The following is a 24,657-nucleotide window of genomic DNA, read 5'->3' on the forward strand; positions in this document are numbered from 1 at the left end:
GTCTGAGTTCAGACACCCAGAGAAAAGGAGTCAGAAGTCAATAAGAGATTATTGCTGACAATAATGATTCTTTGGAGTCTTCACAATAGATTTTGTTTCTCAGGGAGAAGTATTATTTATGTTGAGACATAATAGGAGGAAATAAATTCATTTGTGAGTTCTGTAGAATAATGCTGTGTTCCTGAAATCTGGGATTGATGGGTGAGAATCAGAATTAAATGGTATATTATATTTAATAAAACATAAGCTAGAGATTCTATGAGAAACCAGCCATATTACTACAATGATCAAGACCCATTCTCCAAGAGATCTGAAAGTTTAGATAAGACATTTCCTGTCCCAGGGTTACTTAAAAGAAAGTAGAGACCAGCAAAAACTTCAGCTGTTTCATTGAATAACATGGTGCTCACCATGCCAGGGAATTAGGCAATATTTGGGTACAAGCCTAACCCAGGGAAAAGTACTTTCACAAAGAATTTTTTGTCACAATTTTATATTATGTTCACAAATCTCCTTCAAGACCACCTCCTCCCGTCTCCATGGTAGCCCACAGAATAAATAAAACAGGAGGAGAGGTTTGTTAAGTTATCTTTACTGGAAGTCTTGTGTTGTTCTTAGGGAGCCCTGGTGGCGCAGTTGTCAAGAGCTTGGCTGCTAACCAAAAGTTCGGCAGTTTGAATCCACCAGCTGCTGCTCCTTGGATACCCTATGGGGCAGTTCTACTTTGTCTTATAGGGTTGCTATGAGTCAAAATCTTCTTGATGGCAATGGCTTGTGTGTGTGTGTGTGTTCTTGGATGTTGCCAATAGGCCAATGTGCTTGGAGTCCTGTTTCTACCTCTGTCCCTTTGATGTCCTTTCTAAGAGGACACTAGAAGTGTCTCCATGCTAAGAAAACACCAAACTTTAGCCAGATGTTAGCAGTAACCTTCTAATATAGTGTTTAGTTTGGAATAACATGAACTCCATCATGTGAAACCCATGGCATTTGGTTTTGGGAGGAGATGGTCAGAAGCCTTGCACAGTATGTTCCTGTGGCTAGATTAAAATATTTTCTCCTCCTCTGTGCTTACTTTATGCTGGCCTATTATGCTGTTTTATGGTTTGTTTCAGGCTTTTGTCCCCTTAATTTCCTATTTCTTAACAGAATCATAGGAACTTAAAACTAAAAGGAAGGATCATCTTGTTTAACTCCTATAATGTATGGAATTTGAGCCCAGAGAATGAAAATAATATCTTGGAACTCTTCTTATAATTTTGGTTTGTTTTTTTACAAATTCCCTTAACTTCTGCTTACCTGGAAATGCTCTAATTTCACCATCATATTTGAGAGACAGTTTTGCTGGATATATAATTCTTGGCTGGCAATTTTTTCCTTCAAGGCTTTGTATAAGTCATCCAATTGCCTTCTTGCCTGCATGGTTTCTGCTGAGTAGTCTGAGCTTAGTCTTATTGACTGTCCTTTGTAACTTTGGTTTTGGCAAGTTTGATTATAATATGTCTTGGTGAGTTTCTTTTGGGATCTACCCTGTGCGGGGTTCGATAAGCTTCTTAGATAGATATCTTCTTGTCTTTCAAGATTATCACGGAAGTTTTCTGGCAAACAAGTCTTCAACAATTCTCTCTGTATTTTCTGTTATCCTCCCCTGCTCTGGTACTCCAATCTCTCATAGGTTATTCCTCTTGATAAAGTCCCACATAATTCTTAGGGTTGCTTCATTTTTTAAAATTCTTTTAACTGATTTTTCCTCAAATACATTGGTATCAAGTGTCTTATCTTCAGTCTTACTAATTCTGACTTCCATTGCCTCAATTCTGCTCCTATGACTTTCTATTGAATTGTCTAATTCTGAAATTTTATTGTTAATCTTTTGATTTCTGTAGGCTGTCTCTCTGTGGATTCTTGCAGCCTGTTAAATTTGTCATTATGCTCTTGTATAACCTTCTTAAGTTCCTCTGTTGCTTTTCTGTGTGTTCCTTGGCTTGGTCTTGATTTTGTCTGATATCCTTCCTTATCTCTCTAAGAGCTCTGTGTATTAATCTTTTGATTCTACCCGTGGTAATTCTAAAATCTTGTCTTCCTCCAGGAGGTTTCTTGGTTCTTTGTTTTGGTTGCTTGCTGAAGCCATCATGGCCTGCCTCTTTATATGACTTGATATTGACTGTTGTCTCTGAGCCATCGATAAGTTATTATATTTATTTTATGTTTGCTTATTGTGTTCTGGCTTCTTGTTTTGATAGGCCCAAATAGGCTGGTTGTGTGAGCTGCTTCGATTATTGGTGTCTTTTAAGCTTTCACGTCCTGTCACCAGATGATTGGAGCTGTTACTAGCTATGTGAGCCGAGGAGTCAGTTTACTTTTCTTGTGTGGATTCAGCTCAGGTGTCCATGTCTTTAGTCACTGAGTGTGTGGTGCAGGCTCTCACCTCCAGTCCTAGACGGGAAGGGCTACAAAGGGGTGATTGGAGTAAGCACAGGTATCTGGCTGCAGTAGGGGGTTATGTGCTGAGCATGGGCTGCCCCTGAGTACCTGGGTGGAAGGCATGTCCCTGTTCCCTAGAGCACATAGGTGTGTGGGCTTTGCAATTGGACTTTGGGCACCCAATACTGTTGGCTGTTAAGGACTGGGAGGCACCACTTACTCTGGGACCCCTGTCACAGGTGGCTAGGAGGACTGGGTGGAGCCACCAGTCCTCAGGCCCCTTATGTGGGTAGGTGAGGGCCCTGGTTAATGGGCAGGGTGGTGTCAAATGTCATGAATCTGCCACTCTGCCTTAGCTGTTACAGGTGAAAATAGGCATCAGGTATATACCCAGTTGTACTGGGCTAATGAGGGCCTATGCTGTTGAAATGGGCCCACACAGGTCTAGGCAGGGGTGAAAGGTGTTCAAAGTCTATGGACCCCTTATGCCTGTGCCTAGGCAAAGGGGCTGTGCCCATCCTGAGTTCGCGGTTTAGGCGACCTGGCAGATTATTTTTTCCTGTTTGTTAATTTGTTCCCTCTCCAAAGCCCAGAGAGTGGCTGGGAGCACACAATGAGCCACTGAAAACTCTGTGGAGCACAGTCTTACTCTGACATACATGTGGTTGTGAGTCGAGGTCAACTCAATGGAAACTGTTTTGGTTGGGGGAAGGGTGACTACTTAGGGGGGCATTGCAAAGGTTCACTGGCTCATTTTTCAGGAACAGGTCACCAGGCCTTTCCTCCAAGGTACCCCTGGGTGGCCTCAAACTTTTAACCTTTTCGTTATCAGCTGAGTGCATTAACCATTTGCACTATTAGAGATTCCACCCTGACCATGCTTTTGGCTCATTTCAATTCTTTGTTCACACACTCAGCCAGAAGCATCTTTTAAAAATTAATTTTGATCCTGTTACTTTCCTGCTTAAATTCTTCTAATGACCTCCCAAGACATTTAGAGTTAAATCTAAGTTCCTATTTTGGCCCGTGGTTTCTTTTCCAAGTCATCTTGTGTTGCCTCCTCTACTCCAATCAGGGCTTTGAATCCATTTGTTCCGGTTTAAACCCCTGCTAAGAATTTGCATTTCTGCCCCAAGCCAACCAAAAAACCAAACCCACTGCAGTCGAGTCGATTCCCCGTCATAGCGGCCCTATAGGACAGAGTAGAACTGCCCTATAGAGTTCCCAAGGAGTGCCAGGTAGATTTGAACTGCTGACCTTTTGGTTAGCAGCCATAGCTCTTAACCACTATGCCACCAGGGCTTCCATTTCCGCCCAAGATACTCTAAATCAGAATGTACATTTTAACAAGATCCCAGGTGATTCTTAAGTATAATAAATTTTGAGAATCACTGCTCTACTACTGGTTCTCAGAATTGGTCCCTAACCAGCAGCATTAGCGTTGCTGGGAGCTTGTTAGAAATATAAATTTTCAGCAAGGGTTCAAACCAGAAGGAACTTGTTCAAAGCCCTGGCTTCAAGCACATTGGTCTGCTTCCTCTTTCTCCATTCAGTCAAGCTCTTTCTCATCTCCAGGTCCTTGCATTTGTTGTTCTCCCTCTTCACATGTTCTTCTTCTGGCTCTTTTCATGGTTACCTCCTCATTCTTACCTTAAATCAGAGGAAATGTCTCCTTAGCAAAATCTTTCTGACCATACCATTGAAAGTACATTGCTCCTACTCCCACCTTACTTTGTATCAAATTACTTTGTTTAATTTCCTTCATGGAACTCATTATATTTTGGAATTATCTTGGTTTATCTGTCCCCTCCACTAGAATATAAATTTCATTAGGACAGGTACTTTGTCTATCTTACTTGTAGCTATATCCTCATGCCTAGAATAATGTTTGGCATGGCAGCCACTTGCTGGGTATTGCTGAATGAGAGAAAGAACCATAAGGCCTCCTTTGGGACAAATAACATTTAAGCTAATTTAACTGATATTAAATACTTAATTTTTAAGCTGATCTACATCAGAGCTTACTGTCTGTCTATCTAACCTAGATTAAAAAAAAAAAAGTCCACTGCTGTTGAGTTGATTCTGACTCATAGTGACACTGTAGGACAGAGTAGAACTGCCACGTAGGGATTCCAAGGCTGTAAATCTTTACAGAAGCAGAGTACCACATCTTTCTTCTTCGCAACAGTGGGTGGGTTTGACCTGCTGACTTTTCGGTTAGCAGCCGAGCACTTAACCACTGAACAACCAGGATTCCTTGGCCTAGGTTACTGGTGCATAAATATGTTAAACTTACAGCTTTGACATTCATCCTTTGACTCTTCAGCTTAGTTAATGTCTACACATTGCCATTGAGTTCGATTCCTACTCATAGTGACCCTGTAAGGACAGAGTGGAACTGCCCTATAGGGTTTGCAAGGCTGTATATCCTTATGGAAGCAGACTGCCACATCTTTCTCTTGTGGAGTGGCTGGTGGATGTGAACTGCTGACCTTTTCATTAACAGCCAAGTGCTTTAACCACTGTGCCACCAGGGATTCCTTAGTTAATATACAGGCAATTTTAATGTATATTGGTATGTATTTTTCTTATATTTCAATGAGCATGTTTTGGGTGTGCTAGACCTGAGACTCTGATGAAAATATGAATTTTCTTTTTCAAAAATGGATTTTCCTTAGATTCCAACTTCTAGAATCTGGTTGTAATGAGGGATCAGAATCTTAGGAGGCTTTATGTGCATTAAGGAATAAATAAATATGTGAGCATATATCTTTCAAACAGACACACATGCACACACTACTCTATTTCCAATGATCAGTAGGAACACATGTATAATTTTCATGGAATATCATATAGTGTATTTTTACTTAATTAAATAAACCTAACTTCCCTTTGATGTCTTTAATCCTGTGTAGGAAGAAGAAATAAAAATGACTGTGATGAGCTAGATATTTTGGGTGGATTTTCCAAGAGAGGAATATCCTTATTATAATTATCAACCAAAATACTTTCAGAAAATAGTCAGCTCATCTGACAAAAATAAACATTTTAAGATACTTAAAAAAATGTAGTAAATATAGTAAAGGAATGTTCCAGGAGAAAAAAGAAACAGACTTGTTAAACAGCCAGAAAATCTACATTGTGTGGAGTGCTGAGTACATAAAAATAAATAGAACCCTGCTCCAAAGGAGCCTACAGCCTAACAATCCTAATCTATTGCCACCTGTTGTCAGGCTTGGGTCATAATGCAATTCTCATAAAGAGGCAAAGGTTTGTTGAAATGTGGGAGTTGTACTTTCATCATTTCCATTATAAAATTCTGTGGAGTTTGTCAGAGCATAACAGTGTGGTGGGGATTCCCAGAACCATGAAATCAATTCAGGACCAAGTTTCATTTAGTTTTCAGAAGTACATTGCTTTCTTTCTGGCACGTGCATTTCATGGGACTGTGAAAAAGAAGATTGTGCCTAGTGGAAAGGAAGGATGCAAAGTTCTGTTGCAGGGTCCTTCATGCTATTTTGGCTATGTGTAGTTTTCAATTCAAATGATTCCCCAATTGTGGTTGCCTGTACAGCAAAGAAGCAACGGGTCTTTCGGTAACCATGGAAGCCACTGGCTCTCGAATGAGTTATTTTTAGATGCCTCACTGAATAAATTTCTTTTACTTCCTGGAAGGAAAATAATGTAACATGATCTTTATAATATGGAGTATCAGCCATGGAAATAGGAAGGCATGTTGAGAAAGGGGATCTTATACTGCCTTGTTTCATGGTAACTCAAGTTCTGTTCTGAAGGAGACTTGGGAAATCACATTAGTGAGGAGAAACTAGAGGGAAAAAAAAGTGAGAGGCATCAAAGAGCTCTCTTTGGGTCTTAACAGTTTTCAGGATCTAAGTTCTATCATTCCTTAATTTTTTTTCCCCCTTACTAATCAGAAGCTCAAAGAGAAGACTGAAGTAAATCTTGCTAGTACTTCAATGGAAGAAACTAAGAAAGCAGTTATGCCTCCAATTCTGGGGTAGATTAGGGCATAGTGACATTTCTATAGGTTGTTTAATTCAGATTTGGATCTTCCTTTCAGTCCCAGCTTCGTAGAAAGAAGAAGAAGAAGAAAAAAAAAAAGACTGAGTAGCCAGCATTTCCAAACAATAAACTCTTGTCTCAGTATTATCTTTGAAAATCTGCATTGTTAGAAATTTCTGAAAACACTAATTATAAATTCTCCCTGACCAAAGGACAAATTGTATATGGCTCCTGGAAATGCCTCCATATTATTAATTTTATTAATGCTATTTATGGAATTTATGAAGTGACCCAAGGGTATATTCTTGGGCATTGGAAGATGCATGGATGAAATAGAAGATCAGATTCCTTTCTAATTAAGTCAGCCAAGGCTAGAAAGTAATTCCATTTATATTATTTTTACTTTCATCTGAATAGTCTTTTCACTAAGACCTAGAAAAAATACATTGTCAGATTTATCAGTGTTTATCACAGGACCTCATTTTGTAAAATGAGAAGTAGCCACAGCAAGATAGTGTTTCCCATTTCTTTTGACTTTGGGTTCATTGATCTTTCTGCCATCAGTAAGCCTAGTATCATGCCAGTAAAAAAAAAAAGTGGAGCTCAATTAATGTTACTTGCTCCCCTTCACATGCAAAATGAAATCCAAACTTCTTATCATGGCCACCAAGGACCTAGATGGCCTGGCTCTTGGTGATGCCTCCTACCTCACCTCCTCCCACCTTTTGTCTTATCCACCATCCTTCAACACACCAATCTTCTTTCCCTTTCCTGAAAATATCATGTTTATTTCCACCTCAGGGTCTTTTCATGTTTCCCTGCCTGGAACGCTTTTTTCCTGATCTCGAATGACTATTTCTCATTTATGGTAGGCAGAATTCTGGGACAGCCCCCCAAGCTTCCTGGCCTCTGGTATACAAGCACAGTTTAATACTCCCCCACTCTCCACCAAGTGTGAGCGAAACCAGTAAATATGATGATATATCACTTTTATGCTTATGTATCGAATCAGTTGGCTTTGAGTTCATCAGAAGGAACCTGGGTAGGCATGACCTAATCAGGTAAGTCTTCTAAAAGAAGGGGAAGCATCAGAGAGATGCCTCCTGCTGGCCTGGTAGAAAACAAATAGCCACAGAGAAGGGGAACACATGACAAGGACCTGAAGGTAACATCTAGAGGCTGAGAGTGGTCCCTAGCCAACAGCTAGCAAGGAAATCGGGATTTCAGTCCTATAGCCACAAATAAGTGAATTCTACTAACACCAGTGAGTTTGGAAGAAGACCCAAGTCTCAGATTAGATCAAAGCCACTGCCAACACCTTGATTTTAGCCTGTGAAACCCTCAGAAGAGGACCCAGCTTGTTGACCCATAGAAACTGTGAGACAATAAAATGTATGTTGTGTTAAGCTGCTAAGTTTGTGGCAATTTGTTACACAGCAATAGAAAACTAATACATCATCCTTCCTATCTCAGTTCAAGTGTTACTTCCACTGAGAGGCCTTTCCTAAATCCTCCCTGTTTCTTGTCTTGATAACACTTAACAGAATCTAATGCCATCTTATTTGCTTACAGTTATTCCCCAGCACCTAGAAAGTTGCCTCACACATAGTGGGCACTCAATAAATATTTGTTGAATGAATAACTAGATTCAAATTAATGAGTTTTTATCAATTGTCCATGACTAAACTGCTAAAGTGTTCTCTGGACCACCAGGTGGCAGATAATTTAGAAAGTAAATAGAAGAACCTTGGCCAAGCGACAGAATGACAGTTCTCTAATGGCAGCATTGCCGTCCAGGCTTTAATCTAAAACCATCTGCCTTTATTTTTCTTAACCTGGTCAGTTGGACAGTACATCTGCTATTACTGGTGTTGCTGTAGCCAAATTATATGATTAACTATTTTAAAACAGGAGCCTCAAAACAGAATGGGTTGACACCTTCATCAACTATATTATGACAAAGAATTATCTTTACCACCGACATATACAGCTGTTTGTGTTTGTTTGTTTTATTTTCCTGCATGGTCTAACTTCTCAAGTGCGGATCAGGTTAACTTGTTCTCAAGCTTTCAGTCGATGGATGATTCCTTCCTTCACAACTTTGGAGTGGATGTTCTTACGTTTTGAGAGAATAGGCTATCATCATAATTTGTCTCATTATAACTTTGCAAACCTGGAACATGTACTCATTGCTATACGGACCCAGATGACTGAGTACCTTGCTGATTTGGGGACCTTTTTGCAAGGGTTTTGTCATGGATTGAATTGTATCCCCCCAAAATATCTGGCAACTTGGCTAGGTCATGATTCCCTTGTATTATTTATTATTGCCTACCATTTTATCTTCTGATGTGATTTCCTTGTGTCATAAATCCTATCATACTGATGAGGTCTAAAAGATTAGATAGTGTCTTAAACCAATCTCTTTTGAGATATAAAAAGGAAAAACGAGCAGAGAGACATGGGAACCTCACACCACCAAGAAAGCAGTGCTAGGAGCAGAACATGTCCTTTGGACCTGAGGTTCCTGCGCTGAGAAGCTCCTAGACCAAGGACTTTTCTCCAGAGCCAACAGAGTGAGAAAGCCTTCCCCTGGACCTGGTGCCCTATATTCAGACTGCTAGCCTCCTGGACTATGAGAGAATAAATTTCTTGTTGCTAAAGCCATCCACTTGTGGGGTTTCTGTTATAATGACTAAGACAGGCTTCAACATGTACCTAGACATTCACTAGGATGCAAGTGCCAAAAGGACTCACCTGTTTTATTTTTCTTATTGTATCCTTAACCCCTGGACTGGTATCAGACACATAATGGGTGCTCAATAAATGGCTTTGAGGAAATGAATGAGTGAGTGAATAAAGTCTCTTACCAGCCTAATCGTCATCAAATCATGGCAGGTCCCCTGTTTCATGGGTACCTTTCATGGGAAATTTCCTTTTTCCATTCAGAGAACCTAATAATTCAAGACCCATTTAACTGCCATCTCCTTGGTGGTATCCCTCAGAAGTCAGGATGGTTATTTACCATTTACATGTCATCTTTTATTCAGTATCTAACCTGTGCCTGGTGTGCAGTGCTGAGGATACAAAGATAGATGGGACCCCTGACCAAAAAGAGTTTATAGTCTAACGACAGTAATCTGTTACCACCTGCTGTCAGGACTGGGTCACAATGTAATTCTAAAAAAGAAGCAAAGGTGCAGCTGAGGAATTCTGAAGATGGTCTTACTGAGTGTCTGGATTTGTAATAAACATATCCTTTTTCCTGCTCTTATTGGTTAAGGTTATGCTGGCTGCTGAAGCAGATAAACCTCAGTGGTTTAACAAAATAGAAATGTGCTTCTTACTCATGTGAATTCCAGAATGGACATTCCAGATCAATTGGCAATTTCCTCCAAAGCTGTGATTTAGGGACCCAGGTTCCTTCCATCTTGTAGATCTGCCATTTTCAACATCTACAATGCTGCTGAAGTGGGAAGAGAAGATCTTGTGTGGCAGGGTTTTCTGGGTTAGGCCTGGAAGTATAGCAAATCACTTCTGCCCAAGATCCGCTGACCAGAGCTCAGTCACATGATCACACCTAACAGCAAGGGTGACATAGTAATACAGTGAATGTACTTATAAAGTGCATCTTTGTTCACCAGAGTTGAACAAGTGTTGTTGGTAGGTGGCTGTTGAGGTGGTTCCAACTCATAGCCACTCTATGCACAACAGAACGAAACGCTGCCCCGTCCTGTGCCATCCTCCCAGTTGTTATGTTTGAGCCCATTGTTGGAGCCACTGTGTTAATCCATCTCATTGAGGGTCTACTTCTTTGTCTCTGACCCTCAACTTTACCCAGCATGACGTCCTTCTCCAGGCTGGTCACTCCTTGAGGACATGTCCCAAGTATGTGAGGTGAAGTTTTGCCATCCTTGCTTCTACGAAGCATTCTGGCTGTACTTCTTCCAAGACAGATTTTTTCATTATTTTGTCAGTCCATGGTATATTCAATATCCTTTACCAAAACTATAATTCAAAGGTATCAGTTCTTCTTCAGTCTTCTTTATTCACTGTCCACCTGTGGCATGCATATGAGGCAATTGAAAGTTGAATAAGAATTTTAAGAACTTTTTTTTTCAAAATCCAGTTTTTTTTTTTTTTTTTTAGTTAAAGTACCTTGTGTCAAGGATTGAGAGATTTTGACTGGGTTTTCTAAAAGGGGAAAATGCTGTTATAATAATGAACCAAAATACAGAAAATCATCAGGTATTCTGACAAAAATAAACATCTTAAGATACTTAAAGAAAAAAAGTAGTAAATATAGTAAAAGAATGTTCCAGGAGGAAAAAGAAACAGTCTTGTTAAACAGCCAGCAAGTCTGTCAAACTGATTCTCGGGTATTTGAGGAAATTCCTAAGAGCCTCTACACTGGTTCTATTACCCATGTGGGAGGATACAGAGACAGGAGACAGAGTAATTGAGTTTTATCTGCCTTTTTATTGTTTACCAGCCTATTTGCTTTTTACAAACACTCTCTGGGCCTCAGCAGGTTCATGCAAAATGGGGGCAAGGACACTTGCATCCTATTTTGTCATATATTTGTTTGGAAGATTGAATAAAATAATGACTGTGAAAGTATGTGTTAAATGCAAATTGCAATTTTAAATAAATGCCAGGTGGCGTCATCCTCCTTCCCCTTCTCACCACCATCACCATTAAGATGGAAGCAAAAGTGGGGATGACAAATGTGACATCAGCTTTTTATTTCATCCCTTGTCCCTCACACTCTGTAGCCATACTGAAATGCTTGCTGCCCTCCTACTAAGACGTGGTCACATGATTCATTCATTCCCTTGACAAAGACAAAAACAGCACTCCTTACCAACCTGAGCTCTGGCTCTGGCTGGCCCTAGACTATGTAGGCACTTTACCCACATTATCTCATTTGATCCTCTCTCCCAACTACCCTAGAAGGCACAGTTTATTATCACCCCACCCCCACCCCTTTTACAGATGAGAAAACCAGAGCTCACAGAAGTCAATCAGGAAAGTCATAGAGCTCAGTACTGACAGTCTGGCTCCAGAGCCCATGCTTCTAACTACTGCAATCTCTTGCCTCTAATGTGGCAGTCATTGTACCTGGCACCCATGGCTTCCAGGGGAGCTCTTGACTTTAAGGAGCTGTCATCCTGGCTCTCAGCAGCCCCTGTGCCTTTACACACACTGCTTCTTTTGCCTGCAATGCTGTCCCTTGCAACGCCCTTGTCCTGTCCGTGCTTAGCTGGTTTCTCTTTACTCCAAAGACTTAGGTGGAGCATCACCTTTCCAGTCCTTCCTGATTTCCCAAGGAGTCCCTCAAAGGTGTCTCACATATGCTCATGAGCCAATATAGTATTACCTTGTAGTTACGGGAATAGGCTTGAGACATAGACTGTCTTGGTTCAAATCCTGTCTCCACCACTTCCAAATGCTGTAATTTTCAGTAGGTTACTTCACCTCCTTTGGTCTTAGTTTCTGTATACGTAAAATGGATTGTTACAAGGGAAAATGAGATGATGCACGAAAGAGCTTAGCACTTGCATGGTAAGTGTTTAGTTAGTGCTCATTAACTACCATTATGAAGTCTGGTTATGCCCATATAGCATTCTCCTCTGTTCTCTTTTCTTGGAAGGTGTGTCTCCCAGGGATCCTGCCCTGTCTGGGACTCAACCTCTATGTGAATCATGTGTGTGCTGTGCTCTGCTGGCACTGAACCTGGGCAATGCCACTCCTGCTTGGCACCATTGACACCACTCCTAGCCAATAGCTAGAATCTGTGATGATTAAGTTTGCATGTGGCTCTCTGGCAAAGTGGAGAAAAATATTACATTTTCCTTTTTTTGTGTTACACTGGGATTATTAGTTACCATTGAGTCAGCTGTGACTCATGGGCACCCCATATATAACAGAACAAAACACCGCCCAGTTCTGTGCCATCTTCACTGTCATTGGTATATTTGAGTCCATTGTTACAGCTATTTTGTCAGTCCATCTCATTGAGTGTTTTCCTAGCCTTCACTGGTACTCCATTTTACCAAACTTGATGTCCTTCTCCAGCAATGGGTCCCTCCTGGTGACATATCCAAAGTAAGCAAATCAAATTCTGGGACAATATTCAGTGACTCATAGGGTTTTCACTGGCTTTTTTTTTTTTTTAATTTTTATTGTGCTTTAAGTGAAAATTTACAAGTCAAGTCAGCCTCTCATGCAAAAATTTATACACACCTTGCTATATACTCATAGTTCCTCTCCCCCTCATGAGACATCACACTCCTTCTTTCCACCCTGTATTCCCGTGTCCATTCAGCCAGCTTCTGTCCCCCTCTGCCTTCTCATCTCCCCTCCAGACAGAAGCTGCCCACATAGTCTCATGTGTCTACTTGAGCTGAGAATCCCACTCCTCATTAATATCATTTTCTATCTTATAGTCCAGTCCAGTCTCTGTCTGAAGAGTTGTCTTTGGGAATGGTTCCAGTCGTGGGCTAACAGAAGGTCTGGGGATCATGACCTCTGGGGCCCTTCTAGTCTCAGTCAGACCATTAAGTGTGGTCTTTTTGAGAATCTGAGGTCTGCATCCCACTTCTCTCCTGCTCTATCAGGGATTCACTGTTGTGTTCCCTGCCAGGGCAGTCATTGGTTGTAGCCAGGCACCATCTAGTTCTTCTGGTCTCAGGCTGATGTAGTCTCTGATTTACGTGGCCTTTTCTGTTTCTCGGGTTCATAATTACCTTGTATCTTTGGAGTTCTTCATTCTCCTTTGCTTGAGGTGGGTTGAGACCATTTGATGCGTCTTAGATGGCCGCTTGCTAGTGTTTAAGACCCCAGACACCACTCACCAAAGTGGGATGCAGAGTGTTTTCTTAATAGATTTTATTATGCCAATTGACCTAGATATCCTCTGAAACCATGGTCCCCAAACCCCTGCCCCTGCTACTCTGGCCTTTGAAGCATTCGGTTTATTCAGGAAACTTTTGTTTTTGGTTTAGTCCAGTTGTCACAGGCTACTTTTCAAAAGTACATTGCCAGGTCTTTCTTCCTAGTGTGTCTTAGTCTGTAAGCTCCACTGAAACCTGTTCATCAAGTTGACCCTCTTAGTACATGAAATACCAGTGGCATAGCTTCCAGCATCATAGCAACATGAAAGTAGCCACAGCATGGCAAACCAATAGATGGGTGATGGGTTATAGTGTTAGAAGTCCCCAAAGCAAGGCTGCTTGTGGCCCAAGGATCTTACAGAAATTTTACTAAAATATTCTTCTCATTTATGATGGCAGAGCTAAAATGCAGGGTGATTTGAGACTTTGGATATATTACTTAATCTCATTTGTAAAATGGCAACAATAATAGTATTGAACTGATAAGGTTATTATTGGGAATGTGTGAGATAACGTATGTAAAGTTTTAACGCACTCTTTTGTACAAGCGACGGCACTGGGTTTTTGGGTTCTTTTGTACAAAATAAAGTGTTCAGTGAATTGTAACTATTATATTCATCTTGAATCTGTAACCACACTTCCCCTCCCATGACTCAAACTGGGCAATTTTGGCTGCTTGACTTCTGCTTTTCCTAAGAAGGATATTCTCCCAGGAAGCTCCTCAATTCCCCACCTGCTCTGTTTCATCAGTTAAGTCCAACCTGTCTCAGTGACCTGGTGACAGGGCTCCTGTCTTAGTTATCTAGTGCTGCTGTATCGGAAATACCACAAATGGGTGGCTTTAACAAACAGAAATGCATGTTCTCAAAGTTTATGAAGCTAGAAGTCCAAATTCAGGGCGCTGGCTCTTGTGGAAGGCTTTCTCTCTGTTGGCTTTTTAGGGAAGATACTCGTCTCTTGAGCTTCTGTTCCTTGGCTCCTTGGTGAACTTCATGTAGCATGGCTTCTATCTTCCCCCATCTCTACTTGCATAATCTGCTACTCCTGTATCTCAAAAACATTGACTCAAGACACACCCTCTTAATATTGCCTCATTAACATAACAAAGAAAACCCATTCCCAAATGAGAGTATAAACACAAGTATAACCCATTGCAGTTGAGATGGTTCTGACTCATAGCGATTCTACAGGACAGAGAAAAACTACCCCTTAGGGTTTCCACGTAGTGGATGGTAGATTTGAACTGTCAAACCTTTGGTTAGCAGCTGATCCCTTAACTGCTTTACCACCAGGGCTCCAAACACAGGTATAGGGGTTAGGATTTACACCACATATTTTGGAGGGACACATTTCAATCCATAACAGCTCCCTATATGGAGCCATGGTGGTGCAGTGGTTAAGAGCTACAACTACTAATCAAAAGGTCAGCAGTCCAAATCCACCAACTGCCACAGTTCTACTCTGCCCTTTGGGTCGCTGTGAGTCGCAATCGACTTGATGGCAGTGGGTTTTTGGGTTTGGAAGGCACAAAAATCCCAGGAGCCCAGAACTGCAGGGCCTGCTGTGAAAGGCAGGGGCAGTAACCTGTCATCTGCCTTCAGTTTCAATGCTTTGGAGTGTGAATTTAAATGTCAACATCTCTGAACCAATACCACTGGCATCTTGAGCTAAACAAAGGGAGGGGCCTCTGACTTGACCAAGTGCCCACTCTTGATGATGTTGCACATCTTAATGAACACACCCAGCTCCACACCCTTCCCACAGAAACTCCAGGCTGATTTATGATTTTAATCAGATCAAACTTTGCTGATGTGCAGTGAGAAATAATTAGTTGGTGGTTGGTGCGGAGAGCTGCACTCTACTCAGCCAGAAGGGGAGTGCTTTCCCTAGTATTTCAATTCCCTTGCTGAGGTAGCCGGCCTTCTGTTCTTCTGTTGCTCAGAAGTGGAACTTGATGGGTCTCTGTGGGAAGCATACTTGTCTTTCTCTCTGCAACCTCTTCTTCAAAGTCCAGGTATGTTTACAGTTCCAAAGTGAGGACAAGGACATGTCTAGGTAACCAATTAGCCAAAACAGAGCATCAAAAGACTAGTAGAACACATACACATTTCAGTGGATTTGAGAAGCCCCGGTGGCACAGCAGTTAACTGCTTGGCTGCTCACTGAAAGCTTGGAGGTTTGAACCCACCAGCAGCTCCGCAGGAGAAAGATGTGGCAGTCTAGATTTCCCTATGAGGCAGTTTTATTCTGTCCTATAGGGTCACTATGAGTTGGAATTGACTTAACTGCAATGGGTTTCGTGTTTTTTTGGTTTACAAAGTTGCTATGAGTCAGAAGGAAACCATGGTGGCATAGTGGTTAAGAGCTATGGCTGCTAACCAAATGGTTGGCAGTATGAATCCATCAGGTGCAACTTGGAAACCTATGAAGCAGTTCTGCTCTGTTCTTTAGGGTCACTATGGGTCGGAATCGACTCAATGGCAGTGTGCTTACGAGTCAGAATTGACTTGATGGCAGTGGGTTTTGTTTTTTGTTTTTAAGACTGCTATGAGTCAGAATTGACTCTACTGCAATGGGTGTTTGGTCCAATAAATTGAGGCTGAGCAAGAATTTTTCTTCCCAGGGTTTGAATGCTGCAGAGTTTATTTTTGCAGCTCCTGGGGTCTAAAAAGGCCAGGTGTCCAGAATGCCAGTCTTTGTTCCACTCCAAAGGCATATATGATCTTGGCTCCAGAAAATTCTTCCACATTCACTGGAAGCTTTGGTTTAATCTCTTTTCTTCCTTGTTCTGTATAGAAACTCCAGTGCCTGTTTGTAAGCTACTTGAGTAGATACCTTTACTTCAGTCAGAGTTAGGATATTTGGGGTGGGGGGAGGGAGAAAACAAAACTTGGTTATTACTATCGAAAATTTTAAATGAGCTTTATGGAGGGATGTGGCAGTTTTAAAATGTGGCTGCAAATTCTTTGACATTCCTCCCATTGAGAATTGGGGTGTCAAAGGGACAAGTTGAGAGCAGACATCTTGCTTTGATTGGAGTTTTCTTACCCACAAAACCTAGCTTTGAAAGTCATCTACCATGGTTTCCACTATGCTGTGTCAGTTGATACTGTCAAAGAGCTGCCCAGGTTTAGGGATGGGGGCGGCACAGACCTCCTTTAAAAATAATCAAAACTCACTGAAATTTGAACATAAGGTTTATTCTGAGCAGGTAGTTATCCTATATGCATGTAGGGAGACCATTCTGATTTCAGGAAAAGCAAATGGATGACTTAAGAGAATATTCACTTTAAAGAATTCCCTGACCAAAATCACTCTGGCAGCCACTTTTCTTTCACCCAAAGTTGCAAACTCTTTTTTTCCTGTTGGAAGCTAGGCTTACTAAATTTGAATCTCAAAAGATACGGCTGGGTGGAGGGGCAGAGACTCTCTTGTGAGCTGATATCCCTTGATGTCAGTAAAATGGGGGAGGACAGGGTTCAACTGATCATGTTAAAATTAGCCAATGGTTGGTCTTCTACATTTCTCCCTCCTAGTCTCTTTATAGGAAACCCTGGTGGTGTAGTGGTTGAGTGCTATGGCTGCTAACCAAAGGGCTGGCAGTTTGAATCTGCCAGGTGCTCCTTGGAAACTCTGTGGGGCAGTTCCACTCTGTCCTATAGGGTCGCTATGAGTCAGAATCGGCTTGATGGCAGTGGGTTTGGTTTGGTTTTATTCTCTTTATGGAAACCCTGGTGGTGTAGTGGTTAAGTGCTACAGCCGCAAACCAAAAAGTGAGCAGTTTGAATCCACCAGGAGCTCCTTGCAAACCCTGTGGAGCAGTTCTACACTGTCCTATAGGGTTGCTATGACTCAGAATTGACTCCATGGCAATGGGTTTGGTTTTTTTCTTTTTTCTTTTAGGCTCTTTATAAGCCCGTTGTACCTAGCTTCTTTAAGCCAATTGCTTTTGCTTCTTCTGGAATCAGAATGGTCTCCCCATATGTGTATAGAATAACTGCTCAGAATATACCTTATGTTCAAATTTGGTGAGTTTTGATTATTTTTAACAGCAGCCTATGTCCCTTCTCTTAAATCTGGGCAGATCTTTGACAACTTCAAGTGACAGAATGTAGTGGAAGTGATGCTAGAAGACTTTCAAGGCTAGGTCATAAAAGAGTGTACAGCTCCTGCCTTGCTCACTGGTAACTTGCTCTTGGAGTCCGGAGTCATTCGTGTAAGGAGCTTGACTTGTCTAAGGCCACGATACTGTGAGGAAGCCTAAGCCACATGGAGAAGCATCACGATGCTTCAACAGTTTCATCTGAGGCTGACTTCTGAATTACCCCAGCCCAGGTGCCAGATACGAGTGAAGAAGCCTCCAGATGGTTCCAGTCTCCAGTCATTTGAGCTGTTTCCAGACATTTGAGTCACTCTGAGCCATTCAGGTTTTCTCAAGTGAAGCCGCTAACACTGGGGAGCAGAGACAAGCCACCATCATTGTTCACTGTCTGCATTCCTGACCTGCAGAACCCATCAGCATAATAAAATGGTTGTTGCTTTATGCCACTAAATTTTGGGGTAATTTGTTATGCAGCAATATATAATTGGAACAATGAGTTTCATGGAGTCATCCTCCAAGTGTCAAATAAATGAAGTAGGATAACTGTAAGCCCATTTGCTAAAGACTTCATGAATCATGGAATTAGTAGAATTTCAGAATTACAAGGGACCATAAGGGTCATATAGTAAATCCACACCTTTGCTGTTGCCACTAATATTAATTTTCTCCTTAACATCTTTAAGCAGAGATAATCTACTCTTTGCTTACATACCTCCAATGATGGGAAACTCATAGCTTCACGAAGCATTTTCTCTTGCAGAGCTACCGCTGGATGTGCCAAAGAGAGATATTTTATTGCTAGATAGATACAGTTGTTGACAAACACAGGCACCTGAGAGAAAACGACTTCAAGGAAAAACTCCACTTAATAGGTTGGAACTCATGAAAAAAAACGACAAGTGCTTATGACACCTGCTGTTTGAACATCCCAGCTGGAATTTGTCACGTGCTGCCAGATTTTCCTAGGCTTTTATAATATGTAGATGGCTATTCTTTCTAACATGATCCGATGATAAATTGGATTTGGGGGGTAAAATTAAGGAAAAAGAAATCAAAGCTAATCAGGGTAACAATCTTAGGAATATAAATGCTAGCATATTGGCTTCAGAGAATGTCTGAAGTGGGAAGGGAAGTCACAGTTAATGAGAAGCTGAATGTAAATAAACAGTGTGATGCAGTACTAGAAAATGCTAATTCGCTCTTCAGTAAACAGGGTACATAGATCACAGGTGCCAGTTATTTGTCTAGTGAACCAGTCAAACCCCATTTGCAGAACTGTCCTCAATTCTGGGAACTCTGAGAGGGACATTGACAACCAACATGTTTTTCAGAAGATAACAAAGGTGGAGAGAGGTCTAGAAATCATGTCATATAGAAAATAATTGAAGGATCTGGATATGACTACAAAAAAAAGGAAGAAAATAAGGAATACTGTGATAACATTTTTCGCAATACTTCAAAGGTTCTAAGCAGACAAAAAGATGACCTCTCACCAGCTCTGTTCCTAGCATCTTAGTTCAGACCTTCATCATTGCTTCCTCGGATGCCGGCATTGTGATTCTCAATCATCTCCCTGATTTCCTCCTTGGCTCCTACAGTCGGGTTTTTACAAATTCGAGGTGAGCTGTTAAAAATATAAATCAGGTCCTCATGCTCCCTGTTTAATGCCCTCCAAATTTCTTGTCGCAGGTAGAAGAAATCCACGGTCCTCACCTGGCCTACGGTGATCCTCAGTCCCAGGGCCTCCATCATACCAAGTATTTTTAATCATCCTCATCACTTTTGTGTGATGAGCTTTACTAACAATATAACTGATCTAATTATTCATTTAAAGGAGCCCTGGTGGTACAGTGGTTAAGTATGGTTAAGTACATGGCTGCTATTCAAGAGGTCAGTGGTTCGAACCCATTAGCTGCTTCACCGGAGGGTGATGTGGCAGTCTGATTCCATAAAGATTACAATCTTAGAAACCCTATGGAGCAGTTCTACTATGTCCTATAGGGTTGCTATGAGTCGAAATGGACTGGATGGCAATGGGTTTATTAATTTAAAACAATAGAAATAATGCTCTAATTTCATATAATGGCAAAAAGGAAAGTGATTTGTAATAAAGCAGTTTGTATTCCAGCATGTACATGCATAGGCATAATTACACTAGAAAACATAAGGAAGTAGACGCATGCGTCTATAGATACCATCGCTAGGAGATTATGAGTGACAAATGCAGATTGTTTATTTACTATTGAGTCAAATATCTCAAGCAGAATTGCTATTGGTGACAGCATTGCTAAGATAGTCTTGGTAATGTTTGGAATAACAACAAAAAAGTACAGTGTTCCCTTATTTATAAAGTATTTGTGTTTCTTGAAAATAGAGGGATTAGTAAGTTTTCCTTTAAGAATTTTGTGTTAAAATGAAGAGTCGAGTTAGGGTCTCAGCTCAGATCATTATAAGCAGGTATTTTATCTACACGAATGTCCAGTGAGACATTAGAAAGTCATGTAGAATGAACATGAACTCTTTGATGTGTGTGGCCTCTCCTGTGCACTGCAAGAAGCCCAGCAGTCCTGGCTTGTTGTATATGCCAGTAGGGATACTCTGCCATTGCCACAACCAAACAAAAAACCTAAAAGAGTCCCAGGAATGCCCCCAGGGGTGGCTAGCATCACATTTCCTATGGAAAACCCCTATCCTACAATATCTAACTCCTGCCTGCTTCTCTAGTTATGTTTTCTACAGGTCCTCCTTCCCTCACAGTGCTCCAAACTCATTGCCTTAAAAGGTGGGTATTTCTGTTTCCACTCTTTTCTACACCCTGGATTTCTCTGCCCCCAAATATTTGCCTGGCTTGATTCTTCTTTTAAAACAAGTCTCAGTTCAAAGCCTCCTAGACAGGCATTCCGAGACCACCTTGACTCACATATCATCCCTGTCTGCATCATTATTCTTTTCCCCTGTTATAGTTTCTTCATAGCGTATTTGATAGAACTTAATACTATCTGAGGAGTCCCTGGGTGGTGCCAATGGTTAATGTGCTTGACTGCTGACCTAAAGTTTGAAGATTCAAATCCACCCAGAGGAGCTTCTGAGGAAAGGTCTGGTGATCTACTTCGAAACAGTCAGTGATTAAAAACCCTGTGTAGCACATTTCTTCTTTAACGCATGGAGTTGACATCAGTCAGAATTGACTTGATGGCAATTGCATAGTACGGTTTTATGGATGTGGGCCGGTGACTGTGGGTATACGAGGAAACCGCCTTTGTTGGGGGGTGTGTGTGTGTGCCTTTCTGTTCTACTAGATTCTGAGCTCATTATGAGCAGGAACACTTTCTTAATCATTTTTATAGCCCAGTGCTCACTCAGCATGACGCCTGATAAGTTATAGAATTAAATTTCATTATGTTAGAGTTGGATTATCATCTCAGCAAGCTTAAAACATTTGAAATCTCAATTCTGGCATTCATTGCCTTGAATATATTTCTCAGTATCATATCAACTGTAAATTTGATAAGTATGCCCAAGTGATAGAGACTTCATTGAGGCACATAAAAGTATGTAAATTCCTTGGATTTGCATATGACAAAATGATCTTAAGACTGTTTTTGTTGATACTGATAATAGTATTTCTTGAATGTGGTATGGAAGGCACATTTCTAGCACTTTCTAAGTATTTTCTCACAAAGCCTTAAGCAAGTCAGTGATGACAGTTACTCACATTAACCCCATTCTTCAGATTTAGAGATATTAGTGAACTTCCCAAGGTCACAGCTGGTAAGTGGAACATGGTTAGCCTTGATGTGTCTGACCCCATAGCCCAAGCTTTTTACCACGCTGTGTCTTGTCTATGCTATTTCTGTATATCTGTATTTCACAGACTCAACCATCCTTGACTGTGGCCAAAGAAGAGTTAATAGAGATTTTTTTTAAAGTTCATCCTATTTTCTCTGGATAAAGATTTCAGTCCTTCTTCCACCCAAACAAGACGATGTTCTTTTGTTAATTATTGGTCTTCTTTCCCCTTTCTGTTACAGAAGCTCAGTGTATTAAGAGGCATTGGGGATGCAACCAGGTTAATGACAGTTGATGTCTGTCCCCAGTTTCTGATATTAGTGGCCCTATGTCAACATCACTCCCCTTGGCTTCCCTTGCAGTGGGCGTGCCCCTCTCCATCACTTTTCCCCACCAGCCGAGGTTTTGCCTTACCCAGTGAACTTTTAATCACTCGGAATAGCTAATTACCATAATTCCTCACTGTCCAAAGCTGCAAGTTCATCATGTGAATGGACCTGATGTCCTTGTTAATCACAGTAATTGCTCACCACTCATGAGCTGTGAGAAGTAGTGATGATTCTCCTCAGCACTTATGTTGCTTTCCATCTGAGGGAGGCTGGTAGGGGTGTCATGAGTCACTCAATGCAGATTGTGGGGCTAGCAATGGGATGTCTGCCAGGACTGCAAATATCAGATCTTAGCTTATAATTATTATTTTCCCGGGTTAGCTAATTTGGTTCTAGACTGCCACTCCACAGCTTCCAGCTCCACCCCCATGGTTTCTGATGCTAAATCTTCCACAGCAGGGTTCCATCATAGACTTCTGCTTCCTTCCTGTCAAATGTTCTATTTGTTGATGTTCTCCACTGGGCTTACTGGCCAGGCCACAGACTTTTCTCCCAAGGTTAAATAAGGATATTCGTCTTACACTGAAAATGTTTTCAGAGCAGTAAACCAGAAACCAATCTATCTGGTTCAATTTCGGAGAGATTTATTATATGAAATGAGGGGTATGTCTTTAAACCCAAAGACTAGAAATGTGACCATTCTTCAGGAAGGACATAAACTGGTCTTGGAAGGTTATTAGATGCCAAGGCAGTTATTCTATCCATCGTGTTCCCTCCTAGTTCTACGTAGACTTCTGTCTACACTTGTGCCCATTATTTCACTTTTTATCTTGCTTTGCCCCACTCAGCTTGATCATGGTACAATGAACACAAATAAAGCCCAGAAAACCCAGTGCCGTCGAGTTGATTCCGACTATATAGCTTTCCCAAAATGGTAGCCTCAGTTTACATGCCTTGAGTGGCACAGGGTTTACAGGTAACTGAATATTTCTTCTGATTTTCAGTTTCACATTTTCTGGAGAGAGCGTCTCTTACCTCACTGGTCTGCAAATTCCCTTCTCTATTGCTCACTTCACCAACTCCCAAATTTGCAAATCAAGATGCCAGCAGAACAAATGGCCCTACATTCATTAAGGTCCATTCTCTTAGAAGACGGCTATTTTAAGTGGCCAAAATAGATATTTATGCTATTATTATAACATTTCAAAAAGTCTTTAAAAATGGACTATGTCACAAGCTCATTATTTTAAGAAGAAGGGTTGAGCTGAATATTCTTGAAAGCCATTATAATCCTTCCCTCTTTCTGAGTGTTCCTTTCTTCTTCCCTCCTGTCTCCCTTTATTCTAGTGTATGTCTCTGTGTGTGTGTGTGTGTGTGTCTGTCTGCATGGAGAGAGAGAGAGAGAGAGAATGGATTAGAGATTCCAGTTCAAACCAACAAACAATGGAATTTTCCTAAGGGAAATCAAAGCCCTGCTATGGATATTGTAGTAGACTTTTTCCTCTACCTAGTATCCATTTCCCAACATTTCCCCCTTTTGGGTACTCTCACCCCAGCTTTCTCTTGGGTAATTGTCTCTTCCCCATTGTGTAGATTCTTGGTGGGATTGTCAGACAAACTGCCCCACTCTTCCCTCGCCAAGGAGTAGGCAAGTGACCCAAACAAGGCCGACTGGATTCTCATTTTGGGGACTTTGAATATTGAGTTCAGTGTTGCAAGGATAACAAGATGATTGAAGCTGATTCTTTGTAGTGCCTGCACCCTGATTGCTGATTGGTTCCTGTTGCTTGGGTCCCTCCTTCCTAGTTTTTTTTTGAGATTGACTTTTTAGCAGTTTCCTTAATTTTTTGGGTGATCCCATATCCACTCAATAAAGCTGTTTTGCTGAAGTCATCCAGAGTCAGTTTCTATTTACTTGTAAATCAAACAAACAAACAAAAACCCCAAGTGATACAGATACTATGTTGCAGAAAGTCTTGGCTCTACAGGTTTTATGTTGCTTAACCTTGTCCCTATGAACACAGTTTCTCTGTCACATTCCTGATGAAATCTTGAGCATTTAATGGGCAGGGTACATTGGCTTAGTGCTCTCTTCCTTTCATGTAGAATTATCAGAGGGGAATGGGTCATAATGAAATTGGAGCCATACATAGTCATGGTTATGTAGACTTTGGGTTCCAGAGAAAAATCCCCCAAGTAAAGTTTAATTAACAACAACTCAAAATCAATCCAAATTAAAGGACTCTTTCAATATTCAGGAACTTGAATCTGATAGTTTGGCTCCTTCCTGCTGTTTTGGTTTGTTAGCAAGGGTTTTAAATTGTCTGCTGGGTTAGAGAAAATATAAATATAAATAAAAATGAATATATAGAGTCCCTGGATGTTGCAGATAGTTAATACACTCAGCTGCTAACCAAAAGGTTGGAGATTCGATTCTACCCAGAGGTGCCTTGGAAGAAAGGCCTCGCAATCTACTTCTGAAAATTAACCACTGAAAAACCTATGGAGGAAAGTTCTGCTCTTGGCACACATGAGGCTGCGATGAGTCAGAATTGACTGATGGCTATATATAGAGAGAGAGAGAGAGAGGGTATATAAGGTAAGAAGTGGGGTTTGAAATAGTTTGGCAGCTAAGGGACACAAACAATATCTAGCTTGAAAAACAAAAGCATAGTCCCTGTTGTCTCTGGGTAATGTCCTAGGGCCATACAAGTAAGTTCCATTTTCTATCTCTCTCTCTTCTACTCTTCCCCTCTCCTTCTGTCCTTCCCTTCCCCTTTATCACCCCTCCTCTCTCCTTTCTTTCTCATTTAATACTTTATACAGTCTTTTACTACCATGTTTATCTGTCTATATAAAATTAAACAGCAACTCTTTCATGTGATCAAAAGTAAGTATTTAGAGTCAGGTATTGGTTTCAGCTCTGCCACTTTCTAGTTATCCTCAAAATGGAAGAAATAAGAGTATTCGTGTGCCTCAGGATTGGTAGCTATTTCTATCATCATCATCATTATTATTTTCTTATTTCCTCTTTTTTCTTCCTCCTCCTTCATTCTCAGCACATGCTTGTTACACTTATTGTTGTTTTATTCCATTC

Source organism: Elephas maximus, chromosome 2, assembly GCF_024166365.1.
Source record: "Elephas maximus indicus isolate mEleMax1 chromosome 2, mEleMax1 primary haplotype, whole genome shotgun sequence".
Taxonomy (NCBI): domain Eukaryota; kingdom Metazoa; phylum Chordata; class Mammalia; order Proboscidea; family Elephantidae; genus Elephas; species Elephas maximus.